General features: G+C 38.0%; 1 protein-coding gene across 2 annotated transcripts in view; it reads right to left on the bottom strand.

Annotated features, from left to right (window-relative positions):
* The window catches only part of LDAH (lipid droplet associated hydrolase), a 106730-nt gene that overhangs the window by 38258 nt on the left and 52557 nt on the right, over nt 1-15915 (bottom strand). The window lies entirely within an intron of this gene.

Genomic DNA, 15915 nt, shown 5'->3' with positions numbered 1-15915 from the left:
ATTATACCTCCATGTTATCAAACCAGCATTCTCAAAGAATACTTGCTGCTCTTTCCTGGATGTGAAACATGACTACAATAATTCATATACGAAAAAGCCTCAAAGATACACAACTACTGTACCTAACAGAAGTATCAAGAAGGCAAAATAAGAGAGATTTTGGATATCGCATTTGCAGATAATTAAGTATAAACCACAGTGCTTTGTTGGCAGCTACCACAGATATAAAAAGATGCAGTTATATATGCAGTTATATAGATGTCTGTTTGCTGCATATTTCACTCTACAGATTGCACAAGTTAGATTAATATGTTAAAAATATTCTAGAACTATTTCAAAATGAATGTCTTTGCTCTCCAGTCAGCCCCAGCTCATGCACCTGTGAGCAGCATCATGCTTTCACAACAAGATATTTACAAAATCTGGGCACTGTACCACAGCAAAGTAATTCAGGAAATATCAGTAACTTGCCTTACTGGACTTTCCACAGTATTTTAAATGCAGTATTTTAATGCTTTTAAAAGCATTATTTATAGCCAATACAGAACTATTTTAAGAAATCCTTCCACTTTCCAGCTGATACTACTTTGGTTTTAGACAAAGAAAAATACATTCTCAGGGAAATCAGCCCTGGGCCTCTTTTTATTAAAGGCAACCAGCAGCTGAAGTACAGGAACGCAAGACTTGTACTAAATTATATGGCAGTTTCGTGATATTTCAGCTAGGAGCTGAACTCCAGCTATTGTGATCTAAAGCAGATTTGACCTGTGTTCCCAGGCACACATTAATCCTTTGACATTACAGTTTACAGATACAGGATTAGTTGCTTGGAGTGCTGTACTAACCACTGGGGGAAGTCACTAAACCTTGGAGGTAAAAGAAAGACAAACCAAGTAAGCTGTCAGAATGCCCTGTGCATTCCTGCATTTTTTAGTGGCATATAAAGTTAAAAGACGGTGGTAATATGGAGGGTAATTTTATTTAATTTCTTTCTTTACTCTCTGTCAGACAATAACATAGAAATTCAAAATCTGCATTATTCCAACACGTATCAAGTATTTCTCAGCTTAGTGCTAGATTCGGAGCCAGGATTCCAAAACACGCATTTGCCTGCAGAACTGCTTAAAGATGGAGTTCAGCTTCTTTGCAAGACGACTGTAGATACAACAGACTTAACATCTTTTGTTATAATTATACACGTTCATAAAAGCAGTATGTTATCTTTGTGCCTTGAAATAAGCGAATTAGAAATGGACAAGTAAAATGAAGGAAAGCGGTAGATTCAAACACCTGACATCAGTTAATCATTTTTGTCTTGTCAAATGCCAAGATCTCATCCAGTTGCAATTGACACCAGCTGCAACCATGTAGTTGGCACTCAATTATATTTCCTGTTACAACTCCCAGAATTGTTACAAACTGGTAGTTCTGGTAGCAGAGGCCATTACGTATTAAAGCACCAGGTATTATCAGAGCTATAAATGCAACTGTATATAGCATTAACTAATGTGTAAGGCATAATGATCCCTCTGTACACGGAAATTCTTCTCATATGTAATAACACAAGTTTCTTGTGATAACAATCAGTTCAAAACACCAAAAACGTTACAAATATCTAGACTGAGAAACCCAAATCTCCTGGTTCAAGCTACCCCTCATTCAAAGTCTAGTGAGGCTTATTGGTTAAGCACTGGTGAAACTAGAGACACTACTCACAGTCTTGAATGGATGCAGTGACTTCTGCAAGCTGGCTGGTGAACCTTCTGAAGGCAAACATGCCCTGTGCTCGTGATGCTATAGGTCACACCAAAGCCCTGTCTGTGCTTTGGTCAACCTTCCAAAAACCGTGCCTACCTTCCTGCATGATACTGAAATTGTCAGTACAATTGTCACTGCTGATTGTTGTGATAATACACAGTATTCGTGAAGCTTTTTCTTTTTTTTTTTACTTGCTTGACAGTTATTTATTTAAAAAGCTATTTAAGTGCAAGATTTCAGCCCTCACGATGACACATGCATTCACAGTTAAAGTTCAAGGTGTTTCTGTTTGGCTTTGTCACCAGGCAGCTTCTGCTTTCATTATCTATTTTTAACTCCTCAAATTACATAGGGCTGAAGACAAGAAAGGTTCAAAGGACTGAAATATGATGCAGCATCTCACAAATTTTAGTGTTTTAGCCTTTATTAACAACAGAAACCTAACATTATCTGCAAGCACATCTCATAATTTAATGTGGGTGTCAAGGTAGCTCCTAGTCACTTGTCACACAGTATATCCATCACTGGAAGGATGCAGAGGATATAGCCAGAGTGTGCATTCATGGAACAAACTGCCTTAAATCCCCAACACATTTTACCTTACAATGCACGTCACAGTAGGAAGGTGTACGGACTTCTGGAGCTTTAATTTTGTCCCTCTTCATATACTTTAGTGTTTAGAACCATCAATCTATCAACTCCAGGTGTGTATAATCTGCACAACTTTTACAAGACATAGAGATGAGAAACTACTTAGAGAAAAGTGAGCCCTCAAGAGCACAATGGTGGCCAAGGAGCTCTGGTTAGGCAGAACCACTAAATCAGTATGATTCACCTCACGTCATCACTGCTTCATGCAAATATTAAATAATAAAACAAAGGTTTCCTCCAAGCTACCTACATAAAGAACTCATACATTCCTGTGCATTTGGACAACCTATCTGGCTTTTCATCTATTTAGCACAAGACAGTGGTATGAAAACTAAGAGCTATCACAGTAGGAGGATATGCCCTTTGCTAACTATGATGGGAACTCAGGCAGTTCCTTTGTATTCTAACATCCAGCATTTTCCCTTGTAAAACACAAAAAATCCTACCTGCTGGTTCATTCACTTTGCAGAGGTGAGCACATAGGCATGGCACAGGACATCCACATCCAGACAACTGCTATGACTCTCAGAGCCCACTTTTTCCTACACTGAGTTTTCAGTGAACAATGGTTACTTCTACAGTTACAGATTTGCAAAAACAGTTGGAAGGTTTTTCTTTTGATTAAAATGAGAACAGAGAACAAAACATCCAACTATTGCATTTAAAACAAAATGGTTTTTATCACTGCACAATTTATTAGGCTTGAACACAGCAACATGGGATTCTTGTAAAATATTTAAATAGTTTCTATATAAAGACACCGAAAGCATGAAGATCAGATCCAGCCAACAAAAAACACTCCTATTTTTCACCAGTGTCTTTTGTTGAAAGAGTTGAAATACATCTGTCAGCTACGATTTCACATTTGTGTGGGTAATGCTTCTTGTTTTAGGGACTGGTAAGTGATTATATGAAGGATATAACATTCTTATTAAAAAATGGGATGTCACTTAACAATCCCAATTCAAAAAAGTGCTGTGATTTTCAGAGCTGTTAACTCCCGCGATGTCAATGAGAGGAGCTCAACACCTCTGAAATTCAACAGCTTTGACTACACATAAGAAATGCAGACTGAAAATTCAGGCACCTGTGATTATGCAGACATTTAAAGTGAAAAGACAGATACGAGTATCAGAACAACAGAAGATTTTTAAAGATTTTTCTTTTCCTTCCCAGAAGAAATCCCAAGCAGGTACTGGCTACAGCTCGACTTTGTTGGTGGCACACCTTGGCTCCCAATGTATAGGCTGTCCCTACTCATGCTCAGATCTCTCTACTGAAGCTGTAAAATAAGAAAACTCTGTTCTACTGAAAAAAATATTCCTCCTACACTATCAGAAATGAAAACTTCCCCAGAACAGACCTGATGGTTTACTCTGCTCCAGTTGTCACTGGATGCTTGCTTTGACTTGTGAGATTTTGAAGTGTTTGCTCCTGCTGCATAATTTGCTCATACTTGGGTGCAGGAACAGTTAATGCAACAACCACCAACAAAAGAACATCAGATTAGGATTCCACACCATTTACGCAACACGCAGCCCACAGCAGCCCTAGAGACACAATCAGCTGGCAGCAGCAGGAAGCAATCCATTACTTTTTATATGAGAGCCATTGCGCTGACCCATGGCAAAGAACGCAGCACCCCAGCATAGCTCTGCAGGCACACAGCCCTGACCCGTACCAAGAGCATCAGGATGTGGGAAGGAGGCAGGACTTCAAATCATAGGGCTGGGAAGAAAACAGGAGCAACTTTTACTTTAAAACCCTTCAAAAAAGCCTATAAGAAGCAACAGCCATTTCACCGTCAAACATAACACTTCTTTTAATGTATCTCGTTCAGCCCATGTATTAGTTTATTATTCCTCTGTTGTGCTGGCAAGGGAAAAGCTATTATCTGTCAGGTGAAACCTAGTGAATTTTTCAAAGATAACATAATGATGCACTTACTGGTAATCTACAGCCTACCCTTGACACAGAGTGCCACATTAATCACAATTTCTTTTACTTGGTCTGCAGAGAAGTGTAGGCAAAACAGTTTGGGTCAGGGGAGTGCATCCTGCTTTATTAGCACAGCTGTGCTGTGAGGATTTCCAGGAAAACAAGCAGGGCAAAACAGCAGGCGCTTGCCTACACCTTCCCTGCCCAAAACAGGGCTTCCTAGGCTTTCCACTTCACTTTGCTGTCGCTTTTCTAAACACACTCTTCTTTTTTTTTTGTCTATGTCAACAATGAATTCTATTTTAAAATCTTCAATAATTTCTTAGAATCATAGAATTATTTGAGTTGGAAGGGACCCTTAAAGGTCACCTGGTCCAACTCCCCTGCAATAAACAGGGACACCTACAGCTCCATCAGGTGCTCAGCCTGACCTTGAGTGTCTCCAGGGATGGGGTGTCCACCACAGATCTGGGCAACTTGTTCCATTGCCTCACTATCCTTACTGCAAAAAACATCTTCCTTATATCCAATCTAAGCATCCCCTCCTTACATTTGAAATCATTTCCCTTGTCCTATCACAACAGACCCTGCTGAAGAATCCATCCCCTTCTTTCTTCCAGCTCCCCTTTACATACTTCTTCAGCTGCTCATTTGAAATGCCATTTTGTTTGCTATATCAGCACACTGTCACAGCTTGATATAAAGAAAACCAAATAGTTTCATTATAGCAAATGAACTGAACAGTGAACAGAAGTTGCAAAAAATAGTTTCAGTCCTAGTGTGAAGTAATTCCATATGATGTGAACTTTCTTCTATTTTACCTTCTTGAGCTCCTGTGATCCCAAATGAATGTGTGGCAATATTAAACAAGTAACAGAACAAATATCTCCAACACAGTTAACAAAGTATACTACAACTGAAAATTCCAGAGTATTTATAACAATTTATCCCCCAGACATGTCTTTGCACACTCACTGTGTATCTTACAATCATGGAATCATTAAGGTTGGAAAGACCACTAAGATCCTCTAGTCTGACCATCGATGCATGCCTGTCACTGCTGTACACCACGTCTCCCAGCCCACATCCACCACGTCTCCCAGTGACACATCCACCCTTTTCTTGAACACCCCCAGGGATGGTGACTCCCCCACCTCCCTAGGCAGCCTGTGCCAATGCCTCACCACTCCTACTGAGAAGAAATTTTTCCTACTATGCACCCTAACTCAGATAGATGGCTGTACATCAAAATGTATGCTGTTAAAGAGAAAGATTAAAATCAACTGGATGAATCCAAACAATATTGCCTAAGACTTAAAACACTAGAATATAAACATCAAACGTCCTTTTAAGAACCAAGCACAAACACATGGAAGCAGTCCTTAAGATTCATTTACCAAATGGACTTCAGGATGAATTTTTCTCCCTAAGTTCTGCGCTGTTAGCCGTAAGGCCCGGTCCCTGTGTTGGGCACATGCCAGATCCAACACATGCACACACCTCATGCGCACACTGCTCACATACAGCCTTCTAATTCTTAGCTGAAACCTAAGGATCCCCATCCAGCACGCTGGTTACATGAATATTAATGACAACTTTCACAAAAAGAGCAAATTCATAATCAGACACAGTGAAGCAGCACAGAGCTGAGCTATGGCCCAAATAAGAGTACAGCAGTTTTCAGTACAGAAATAACCCAAGGTTTATCATATCAGAGGCAATAATTATTGATTATTTCATATATATTTCCCCGTGTATGCATTCTATAAACAGCAAGATGAAACCAGAAGAAGCATTTTAACTGCCTAAACTTGCAGCTCCCAGTTCACATTGCAGCCTCAGTGCTGGTACATTAAACAGGGCCAGGTCCAAGGTTCCAGAACTGCAACTTTTTATTATGTTCTCTGGCATGATTTTGGCCAAAGCCAGCCAGCACCTTCCCTGATGTTGTCTGGGAACAGGTTAGATGGTCTTGTTTGGTCTTGGATGTTTCAGAATTATTAAGCATCACTTCATACTCCATGTATAGTGTCTATAAAGCGTATGCCAAGACAAAAACAAGGCAAACTGTCACAATTAACATCAGTACGTGATGACTGTGAGTGCACCGAGATACTACACAGAAAATAAAATTTGGTAGAGTTAATTTTAGTATTTTATTTGGTTAATTTTGGTATTTTAATTCTGAGGTCGTGGAACAAAGTCAAAAACAAATTAATCTTACACAAGGAGAAGAAACACATCACAGATATCAGAGGAAGGTCTGCTTCCCTGCGAGAAGGCTAAGATTGTATTCTATGTTCCATATCCTAAGAGGAAAGGTTTCAATCCAAAAACAGCCACCAGTAAAACATAATGAAGAGCTTGGATGATAACATTTCTGAAGGAAGTTATGTTAATGCAGAGTAACACGAATAGCTTGTCAAAATGGGAGCAAAGAGATCATGGTGCCGTAAGAAATAACTACTATTTTGTGGGTTATAAATGTGAAAGGTGAGAAACTAAATTTGGGGTGGGTCAAGTGAAGTAACATGGCCAGTAACAAGCAAAACTCAAAAGACAAGAAAAAATTCAAATGCTAAAGTAGGTATCAGATGTCTGTGCTGATATCAACTTTTATGCTGTACCAATCTATCAGAAAGTAGAATCTCTACCAGCAGGAATTTTGCAAAAGGGAGAAATGACACCTTACATGGATGTAACAGACGCTCTCTATTTCCAAAATCAGAATATTTTATTAGGAAGTTGCAAAAAGTTCAAATGAGGCCTGATAATGCTATTGAAAAGTAAATGCACAGGATGCAGGATGAGGAAATGACAGGCTCACGGCTCTACCACAGACATGGGCACTCTCTTCTGATAAAAAACTCATCAAATTATTCAGAAAATTCCTTCTTTTTTTTTTTTTTTAGCCACTGCAAAATGCTGCCAAAAAAAAACAGAAATCAATGCAGATGAAGAATTCCTTTCCTCCCACAGTTTAGGCTCCTCATTTTTCCTGCCCATCCAAACTTTTAATTCTTACAGTATGTGTCCAATAGATGAGCTTGCCACCATAAAACGCTGTGCTGACATGATTGTCTCCACAGCCTTTTCAGTCTTGTTCCTTGGCTGAGTTGTCACTCAGAGGTCAACCCAGAGCCCAGGGAGCAAAAGCTGAGGCTGTGGAGAAGTGGTAGCCAAGCTCCAATCAGTGTCTCCCTCCTTGAGAGATCTGCAAAGCCAAGCAACTACAAATTCATAACATGTTTTAACAAAATAAAATTGCCTTCATATTGTGTTGCATCACATCCTAAGTTGATCCTGAAGTTGGCAGCATGACAAGGGCTGTTTCCTGTTTGAGCACTGTTTTCCGTTTATCTTAGCTTGATGTCAAGGATGCCTCTGCTTCTTGGCATCTGAGGCACTCTTCTTTGTTCATACTTTGTGTTTTTATAGACAGAATTACTTACAGTCTAATAGTTTGGGGTAGAATATGAATCCAAACCCTATTCTGACAACAGACAAAATGAGAATTATTGGTGCGTATGAGAAAGTTCATCCTTGTTTCTCTGGGACCACAGGTACAACTCTGGTAGACCCCTTCTCATCTCTACAAGACATCATTACTGAACTGACCCTAAGGGAGCCAGTCGACTTAGGTCAGACACATCTCCAACACTCTCGATTGCAACAAAGAGATTACAGAACTGTGGGAGATTTTGTTCTGAGAACACTACAACAGGTTGGATTCAGAATAAAATAGGATAAAATAAATTCAAACAATCATACAGCAAAACTTTTACCTAAGACCATTTCTATTTGGACATAGTCATAAAGCAGCTGCTGCATGGGTTCTTCAGGAAACAGCATGCATACATATATATGCACACATACGCATTGTTTCCAAATATTTCAAAAGAATTAGCATCCTTAAAGATAGAGGGTAATTAAAGATACAGGCAACACCACTACTATTTTTTGTTCAGTTGTATATAATCCTCACAATTTCACAGTATTTCACTGTATTATTAACCGGGGTAAAACATGATACATTAACTCTATGATTTTTATGGAAACATCAAATTGCAGTAAAGATGATGCTATCCTCAGTGATAGCAAACAAACCCATTTTTTGTATGCTTGCACACAAGTATAGGTAATCCCAGAAACAGAAATGAAATTTAAGGGGAAATCTCCTTTTTAAGTATGTTGGTTCATAATTTCTTGTATCTTCCTTCTGAAGTAGTGCAATGTAACACAATAGATTACAGCAACCTCACTTTTCCATTTCCCCACCCTACAGACTAATTCCCAATGCCAAATCTTTGCCTTATTTTTCATGACTTAATCAGAAAAATATTATTAGAAAAAACTTAAGGAGCTTGATCGGCTTTCATATTCTGTTCCTGGTATATTCTTTGCCTGAAGTATGTCACTGTTTCTGGGAGTCTAAGGCATTCTTTTAGCTGCAGCACGAACACTAGCCAAGAATAGCCATGCTATTCCTTCCTAATGAAATGCAGGAGCAAAATGAATATACCAACGCACCTCACAGGCACCTCACCTCTGTTATACTTTCAGAGACTATCCTGGAAATAGAAGATGGCAACACTTTAAGGTATAAATAGATGTTAACTCTCAGCTAATGATGTTTAATGTCAGGAAAACAGACAAACTCAACTTTCCAGCTGATGGAAAATGGCAGAACTCCCCCATGTAAAACAACAAAACTACAGCCAATTTGTTGGCAGCAGTTGAGATTCTCCTTAACTTAGTGTATCTGGTATGGTTTTACTTCTATGCTATGCGGCAAAAAGAGAAGGATTTAGCAGGAAAAGCAATTAGTAGGATGCCCTGAAATTAAACTTAATCTACCTGCTCCACACCACTTAAAAAAATCTATTTGCTCCTAGTTTGTTGGTCTACTAACTTACATTCCTTTATATTCAACATAAACGGAATCCCAAATAAATTTCTGTGCCTTCTTCAACATCCAAATTTGACTCACTATCTACAAACATAAATAGCACATATACTTTTCAAATGAATGAAAGACTTGGGTTTATTTTTTTACTATTTCCTTTCAGATTCTACCTTTAGGCAATATTCTCATCTATCTGAAATGCCCTACAGTGATCAAAGGTTCACTATGTCCTGGCACCCTCTTTAATTAACAAACACTATTCAATATTGTTTGAAGTATGGCTTTTATGCCTCGAGACTCCAGTGTTTTCTGAATGGAAACAAAATTCAAGGACCAGCATTTTTTAAATGTATTTGTATTTCAAAGTGCCATAGTCTTAAGTGCAACAATGTGCACAGTGCACAGGCACAATGCAATCTCATCTGAAGTTAAGTAGGCCTGAGTGCTATTTGCAGCAAGGTGAGGCGTGACTAAATTTTTGTCTACTTCAAAGCCACATTCCACTGACTTAATATAGATTTGATTCTGTGCCCTATATGGTGGATTCCTATGACTGAACCAGCTGTATGAAGAGCTGGTGCAAAAGATTTAAAAGAGATTTAAAATGGGAATCACAATCAGGCTTACTAACTTCGCATAATATTATTGGGAGTACACTCAAACCTGTTCTGCAGAGTTCAATAATGGAAGAACCATGATGGAATGAAAATAACTGTATCTTTCAATAGCACAGTGAGAGGAATGGAAATTTTGGTGTTGTCTAACTTCAGCTGCTAACAGTAAGAAACTATCTTTACTGACACTGCTGGTGGTAAGCAGAATAACTGAAAGGACAGAGCCCTAAAGAAACTGTGGCAAGCCCAATGTCCTACTGAACACTACTGGTCCCACATGATTTCATGTACTGTAAGGCAATGAGAGTGAGCTTGATTCTGCCAAAACTAGTGGCAAAATTTCTATCAATTTACTTAATTCTGCCTAGTTAATAAATTCAGATTAAATAATTTATTTATCAGTTATTAAATATGACTGTTTACAGCCAATCTCACAAAAGCTATGATATTCTCAGCCCTGAATACCAAGATTCTCTCACTGTCCTTATACAGACAGACAAGGGCCAAGACTCCCCTAAGACACCTATTGTAGTAGTCACAGAGTATCTTCTTGGATTGAGAACTAAACTGAGAACTCTGACCATTCAATTTTAAAACCATAAGCCAAGAATAAGTCATACCTTGTGCCCTGGGCTGCAGGTCCCCCTTTCAAAAGGATGTCAGTATCTCTCTTAACACCTGACTTCCAACGCTGAAACCTGTCTAATGGCAACAGGAAAGGGACCATCCACATCTCACCTTAAAATGAGTCATGGCACAAGAAAAAATAATCTGTTGTTTCACATTACTTGAAATATTTTCCAAAAAGAAGCACTTCTAGAATTTTCCCAGTCAAAGTCCAGAATTCTGCTAAACATACAAAAGACTACAACGCAGAAGTGCTCCCTACAGACACCAGAAACTACTTCTCAATAGGTCAGCTCTACGTACTGAACTAGTTGCAAATTATTAAAAATATTAAAAATATTAAATACACAGACTGTTCATTGCATTTACTAGTCTCACAGGGCTGAAATGCAAATTACTCTGTACTACAAATATTTGGGTAACTGAAGACTTGCCCAAAATGTTTAAAAGAAAAAAAAAAAAAAGCCTTTTTATGGGTTAAGGTAATAATGAGAAAACTGTTCTCCCAAAAAGCTGTATCTTATTGTTGGACTGAAAATAGTTTAATAGAGAAAATGTTCATTGACAGAGCAGTATTTTACATTGAGAATTAAGCCCCATCAAAGTGGGCAATATCATTCCATCTACAAGGAAAGTGCCAAAGGAGACAGCCAAAATTTGCAACGGTGCGATAATACCGGCAGGGATGGATTTGTTGCTATTATGATTAAAGCATATAAACAGAAGAAGATTAGGAGGGGTGAGAGTGAAAAGAGAGGAAGAATAGTTTATTGGTTGGAAGAAGGGCAGGGAGAAGCTTATGTTGGAATGCAGTGTCACAGTTACACACCATAAAGCTTTCAGTTGCTCCCATTACATGAATGTCAGAACGCAGCTGCCACTTTCCAGAAGAAATTCTTTCCATTTTCATGTTGGAAGTACAGGGTGGGATTTTTTTTTTTTCAGCGTAGCACTCACATGAGACCACTTCATTCCATCTGCAGGTACCCTTATGGTACCCACAACTGTGGTCTTCTAGACATGATCTGGGAGACTTACCACTGCGGATGAACCTTAACGTGTGTGATGAAGAGATAGATGGCTCAACACAAAGAAAGTATTAAGAATCAGACTCTCTGCTGTCTTGAACCAACTGCTTTTACAGTCATCAGCGTAATAAATCTCAATGACAATGCATTTAAGGAAAAGTGGCTGAACAAGGTGAATGAGAAACCAGCCTTACAATTATAATCTCATTTTGCTGGTGAAAGAGGAAAGTCATGATTTTCCAACTGTGCCTTGAGATCCTTAGACTTCTATTTTTAAGAACTTTGCCTGAGACACTGATGGGGTCTCACCATCCTCCACTGAAATCAGGCTTCAAAAAGGCATCCTGTCAATCCTAGTTCTTGGCTAGAAGAGCTAGCAGACAGATAAGGAAAATCAAGATGCGATTTAATATTGGAAGGAGTTCAGTCCATTACCATTTTAACCGTTCCTAAATGTCTTCCTTAAGAACATATTCTGATGTAAAAAGAGCAGAACAAGCTCTGATTGACTTAATCTGTGAGAAACAGAAGTGAGACAGGAACTATACACTGAGAAGAAACAGAAGAGAACATCAAACTTTTTGCTCTGTATTTTTGTGAATGGAAGAAAAGAAACAAGGTATATATCTGAAGTTCAAGATAGTACTTACAACCCAGTGTCTTGCCAGGGTATCAGAAGCAGAAAAAGAGAAGAGGAATCAGCTCTTTTTCCCATCCTACCACTGACTTTCCCAGAACTGGAAGCAGTTTGAATGACAAAATTTCCTTCCTGTGCAATGCTACAGACTGCAGTAGTCTTTATTGTATTACAAAGGGTGGAATATGGGCAGGAGTCTGCTAAAAGAGCATACACACCAACTCTAATTTATCATGCAAATAAAACCGGTCTTCAGGTTAGAAAGGTATTAGTGCAACTAAGGAGGAGAATTTGGTGAACATCTTTCAATCGCCAGTGCCAGATAAAAAGTCCAAACTCTGCCAGTTGCTATTAAAGGTCACAATTCAAACTGTATTTATTCAGATCTGTTTTCTTGTACTTTTGGTTTTAGTAAAATTTACTTACAGTAGTCATACTGCTTTTTGAAAACAGAGAAGCAGAAACTCACTCTAATGTTTTCAAGAACAATTAGGACTTAGTGAATTCTACTTATGCAGAATTATACTTCATTTTGGAATTTGAAATGGAGCAGGGTGTTCTTACAATTTTCCAGTGACTAGAAATGTTATAAGAAAGTTATTAGAGGCATATTTTCATTAGCACTAATTGAACTTTCTTATGGAACTCCAAAGGTAACAAGTTTATTAAATACATTTGTGGTTTCTGGATTTTCACTTGAACGTATATTTAACACAAAATTCCAAAGAAAAGGACAAATCCATGTTTTTTTTAATGTCATAGTTAAGTAGCATTGTAACCAAACAGCAGAAATCAAGATTTCCAAATATTTACAGTGTTCAATAAACGGAAAAGGAAATGGACTTCTGTTACACTCAATTCTGAAGACGACCTCACTTAAAGGAGCACAAAAGGTGATTCTTGAGAAGAAATCTAGGACTGATTTAGCTCACTAAACGTAGTTGTACAGTCACTCAGCACATCCTCGGGGCATGAAATGATTCATCGTGATATTTGCATAAGCTCTCCTACAATTAAAAGCAATAAAATAGTAAAAAGCCAGGAAAAAGAATTAAGTCTTTATCTGAACTTAATTCAACAGTATATTAGATATGTCGTAAATGCAGTGAGTGTGCACTCTTAGTTGTCTTATATCCAGGTTGTGTCTGTTTCCAGTGCCTTTCACTCCTGTCTAAACTCTTCATACAGGATCCACCATTCTCAACACAGAACTTAACACACATGAACGTATTTTTCCACTCTTGCCTTTAAAGCAAACATCACCACCAAACTTCACCACAGACCAGGAGGAATGAACAAATTAGGAATATGGCACAGTAGGAAATACTTAGGAAATTATAATAATGCCCATTCTAAGAATCTTTGTCTAAGCAGAAGACCCAAACCAAGTCCTTTGCCTGTGGAATAACTGTGTCACATACAATGAAGCACAAAAGCCAATGAAGCAATTTAACTTCTTTAGGAGCTCAGGGTTACAGAAGAAATTACAACTTCGTCACAGAATCATAGAAGGGCCGGGGTTGAAAAGGACCTCAAAGATCATCTAGTTTCAAGTCCCCTGCCGTGGACAGGGTCGCCAATCACCAGACCAGGCTGCCCAGTTCAATACAAATCTGCTGGGAAGAGGTACTGGTGATGGGAGTTACTGGCTACACTCAAAGTTTAATTTCATATATGTGAAGTATATGTTCAAAAACTCCACAAAATTCTTCCACGCGCTCATTTCATGAACAGTTCCTTAATGCCTTTATTGACTTGTGTCTCCCTTTCTCTAGTCAATTTTAAGTTTAGTAAAGTAAATTAAAGTCCTGATTCCTAGCTTGACTTACATCTGTAAAGGCACGCTAAATAGTACAAAACAAAAACAAATTCAAGCTCTGTGCAGTGCATCTTGATAGTGAATTTTGATTGTTAGGCCCAGCTCTCCAAAGGTGCTGAGCTCTGATTTTCAAGTCCTACTCACAAACATCTGCAGCCAGAATTTCAAAAGATCTCACCGCCCAGCTGAAGAAGTTCTTTGGGAAACCTGGCTTTCAAAAGGGTGTTGAGCTCTTTTGAAAACATGTGCTATAAATCCTAATTGTTTTTGAAATTCACTTCTTGCTACGTGTTTATGATTCCCTCATTTTTATAGAATGCTTTAACTTAGTTATTACTGTACAAATCCAAATTTTTGGAGATTCAAAGTAACGAGATTTTATGAACAAATGTGTAAAAATCCACAGTACTTCATAAATCCTGTTGTGCTATTCACTATTCTAGCCATCTTTTTATTTTTAGTCCTTCATTTCCTCTTCATTCTCATGTTTTACTTTGGATTCTTGATGAATGACCAAAGATTCCGGTTTGCAGTTTATTTTTATTCTTTTTCTGTTTGTACATTTGGCTACTTTAATATCTTTTAACTTCCTAGAAAAAATATTTTTTATAGGTGTATTTGAATTCTAACTACATACATCTGAAAAGAAATCCGATGTTTCATTAACAACCACACAAACACGTTATTAAAAAAAATCAAGTCTCTTCAAATCAACACCTGAGCTTCCCTACTCTGAATCATCACAGACAACAATCTCAGTTATCACATACATTAAGGTCAGTGTAAAAGCTGTATGTTTTTGTGAACACTATGAATACAATATGATTCTCCTTAGAAAGTCCTGAGACTTCATTTTTCCCTCTTTCCAGCAGCCTTCTTATCATATGCTTAGAATCTAAACAAGCTAATCTTAACACAATGTTATTTACTCTGGATCCTCCTCTTAAAATGTGATCATTGTTAAAATGAAGCCTGCCCACGTACACTGGGTAATTACATCACGACACATGCACTGCTGATGATTTTGTCAAGCCTCTATTTTTATTGCACTAAAGATCAATTTTAATTAAATTGATGTTTGCGCTTTCTATTATCACTCTACTATTTACAGATCTCACTTGATCTTCAAGATTTCTGGACTGTAAATTTTCCTCATTAAGAAGAATATTGAACTGTATGTAATCTATATTTCCCTTAAAGTTTCAGGACTGAGTGAGAGCTATCCATCTGCTTTACCCACTCAGAAAGCACACACTGTAAGACAGCACTGTTCAGAGATGCATTATTTACTTGCATAATACATACGAGACACTATTAAGAATAAATGAAAATGTACATTTCAAAAGAATTTCCTAGAAGCAAAAAAAGACCTTTAATTGCCACTGAACCTTGAAGTAGCCCTAATTTCTGTTTTAGAGGAGACATTTAGTAATCAAATAAGGAAAGCTGTCAGTGTGTAGTCTTTGGTCTATATTCCGTAGATATGAGTTTTTTATCAACCAGTTTTGCTAAGTGTATATCCACTTTTTTTCCTATTAGACAGCCACATTGCAAGCTTTATATCAGCTTTTATAGCTGATATATAGCACATTGCAAGATTTATATCAGCTTATAGAAGCTGAGTTTCTATATTTAAACCTTCTGGTCAGATACTGAACTCAGTCAGGCAAATCTAGGACCCAACTGCCCACTTTCAGGTGCTGACAGCATGATGAACTATGACTCCCATTTGTGGTTAATGTGAACTGAGCCATGGTTTGCTCACACCGTATAACAGAAATATAGCACAAGACATTAGTGAGGAAAATAAAACAATCAAATCAATGTAAGGTTAATGTTAAAAAGCTTTCTTTGGACCAGATAACCAGGAATGAGCTTTGGCCAAGTAAACAGACAAGTACCATAAGCCTCAACTTCCATTCATGCTTCCTTTGCAT

This window comes from Lagopus leucura, unplaced genomic scaffold, assembly GCF_019238085.1.
Source record: "Lagopus leucura isolate 7727_CA_CO unplaced genomic scaffold, USGS_WTPT01 Super-Scaffold_73, whole genome shotgun sequence".
In the NCBI taxonomy this organism is placed as follows: domain Eukaryota; kingdom Metazoa; phylum Chordata; class Aves; order Galliformes; family Phasianidae; genus Lagopus; species Lagopus leucura.
Note: the sequence above shows the minus strand (reverse complement) of the source record. Positions and strands in the feature narration are given on the sequence as shown.